At 38.5% G+C, this 2,979-nt stretch overlaps 1 non-coding gene across 1 annotated transcript; it reads left to right on the forward strand.

Moving 5' to 3' along the window:
* The first annotated feature begins 313 nt into the window (after positions 1–313).
* Positions 314–422, forward strand: LOC118898626. The gene has a single exon (XR_005020770.1). It is a non-coding gene; the product is annotated as a U6 spliceosomal RNA (small nuclear RNA).
* Positions 423–2,979: the final 2,557 nt, after the last annotated feature.

Consider the following 2,979-nt stretch of genomic DNA (forward strand, 5'->3'; position numbering starts at 1 on the left):
GGTGGTGGTCATGGGGGGAGAAAAGATGGTGTGTGCTTTAACATTCACAACTGAGGTGGGAGTGGGGCATACAGTAGAAATGACCAGCCAAGAAAAAAATATGACCAAAACTTAGCAGGAAATTCAGAAAATTATTTAGAAAGGTCAAAAAAACTAACATTTATTGAGCATTCACTATGTACTGCTCATTCTCACTTAATCCTATTTATCCCATGCAGAAGGCATTATCATCCCTACTTCTGAGATGCAGAAACTGAGGTGTCAAGAAGTTAAGAAATGTATCCAAGTTCATATAGCTCAAAATGGAAGAACCGTGCTTGCTTCGGCAGCACATATACTAAAAAATTGGAACGATACAGAGAAGATTAGCATGGCCCCTGCGCAAGGATGACACGCAAATTCGTGAAGCGTTCCATATTTAAAAAAAAAAAAAAAAAAAAAAAAAAATGGAAGAACCATATAGAATTAGAATGGATATCTGCCTCATATCAAAGCTCTTTCCATCCATCCCTGCTGCTCAAAATTGAAACCGTGAGAATGCACAAGTTCTCTGAGGGACAAAAAAAAAAGGTAGGCAAGAGTCAAAGAAGTCAAGTAAGTGTTTAATGCTACAGTGATTTCAGGAATTAGGACTGATAACACACTGTTGGGTTTGGCAATTAGGAAGACACTGGTGACCTTGGGAAAAGGAATTCCTGTAAAGTGATGAGGCCGGATGCCAAACTGTCAGCGAGGGGGTGGTGAGGGAATGATGGCTGGAACAGTAAAGTGCCCTTTGGAGAAACTTGGCAGTAAAAGTAGTAACTCCAAGGAGTACCACGAGCTGGAGACATCTTTTTCTTTCATTAGAGATGTGAAAATATTTGTGGACAGTGACGATAAAGCCACTAGAAATCAATGTTCATTCACAAAAATGAGGGAATAATTACAAAGTGCAGTTATGCAGAAGGAAAAGGAAATCTCTGCCTGGTAAAACTGTCCTTAAATGGTAGGAAAGAAAGAAAAGAGAGCTAAAATTATATAGACTTACTGAGGTGGTATGAAAGACACAAGTATAGAGATATTAGGAAGTTTGGGTGAGATGGAAAATAGGAAAAACAGGGACTTCCCTGGTGGTCCAGTGGCTAAGACTCCGTGCTCCCAGTGCAAGGGGCCCGGGTTTGATTCCTGGTCAAGGAACTAGATCCCACATGCCGCAACTAAGAGTTCACATGCGGCAACTAAGATCCTGCATGCTGCAGCTAAGAGCTGGCACAGCCAAATAAATATTAAAAAAAAAAAAAAAGAAAATAGGAAAAACGTGTCAGATATCTTTGATCAGTCAAGTGAAAGACAAAGTATTTGCTGTAAATGAGATGTCTTGAAGTGAATCTGGGGGCCCAAAGACTGTGGATGAATGAACAAATGAATAAATGAATGAATGACATAGGAGAAAATCTAGAGGCACACTTTGGTTAGTGTCAGAAGGGAGAGGATTCACCAAATAGACAGAATCTCATTATTAAGTGAATCTGAGTACTGAACAGCCCTATGTGTGTTGAAAGTTGGCAGGTCAGAGCTGTTATAAACTGACCCTTTTAGGGCTATACAGTCCACCTTGTAAAATGCATCCCACTGTAGCGCTAGTGGGAGACACAGTGATTATACAAGCAGCATCAATCTGGCCTCTTTGAGATGTGGTGCTTAATATGCTGCATTGAAACCAAGACAGATAAAATTGTTTGCAGCCACCTTCTCTTCCCACCATATACAGAGTAAACGGCCAGTGCATCACTTCCATAGGCAGAATATAGCAGACTTTGTCTTGATGCCTAACCTCCACCGTTAAAACAAAAGCCTATTGTTAAATCTATATTTATTAGAGAAAAAAAGAAGTTTTCCAGGACTCACACTGTGGACATTTAGAAAAAATCTTGCCCGGAATGAATAGTAGATTTAGTAACTCCCTTTGAAAGGGCAGGAAAACCTGGCTAATATATCAACCTAGCTATTAAAGAGATGAGGCAGAGTAAGGAGAGAGGGGGTGGGCTTCTGTTTCCTTTTTCTTTTACCCTCAAAAATCTATGACAGATCAACTTCCCTTTATTGATAGAGTATTATCTAACAACTCAGTCAACATCCAAAGTACATACTTGAACAAGATAGGAAAAAAAAAATGACCTTTTCATCAGTCTTAACACTGAGTTGCTTGAATTCTAAAATTCAAATCTAATTTTAAGAAAAGAAAAAACTTTTTTCTCAGTACTGATGCCATTTATTCTGACGCAATTTGGGGTTCAAAAGGTTCTGTTAGCCTGACATTCTAGACACATCCATGAATTCAAACTTTTTCAAAAACACCTCTACAGAGGCACATGTTGATTTAGGAAGTGTCCACATGACAGTAAAACAACCAATCAATTCAGTGAAAAAAAATCAATTGATTCAATAAAAACATCAAACAGGCTGTTTGCTGTCATGAAGATCAAACTACAGTTTGACAGAACTTTTACTTTTTAATCAATGGTATTGATGTCTGTAAAACAGCCCATGTTCACTGTATGAAAGAGGACCAAGCTGCTATTCGTGAGGTTATTTCAAGAAAAGAGCACACATGAAAACCTCAACTTCAGGGCAGAATTTTAACTTCCACTTTGCATCTCTTCCCACCATGTCTGATTTCTTTATTATTGACCTCCTTCAAAAAGAAATTTGTTTTGTGATGTGGTGCCATTTATTATACAGCACGATATACTCAGGTAATGTTGCCATCATAGTGAACAGCATCTTATATGTTCATCTTTAAAAGAAAGGTGGTAGATTTTCACCTTCCTTTCTTTAATGCATCATTCTTCATCCTTCTTGGCTGATATGTCTAGAATTTGTAGCATATCCATCATTATCTAACTGCCAACTGTTTTCAGAGGAGCTGTTGCTTTAAGCTCATTATTTCTTCCGATTGGAGAATCTGCAGAGCCTCTTTCTACAACGCAGCAGCCA

The sequence above is a fragment of the Balaenoptera musculus genome, chromosome 7, assembly GCF_009873245.2.
Source record: "Balaenoptera musculus isolate JJ_BM4_2016_0621 chromosome 7, mBalMus1.pri.v3, whole genome shotgun sequence".
NCBI lineage: Eukaryota > Metazoa > Chordata > Mammalia > Artiodactyla > Balaenopteridae > Balaenoptera > Balaenoptera musculus.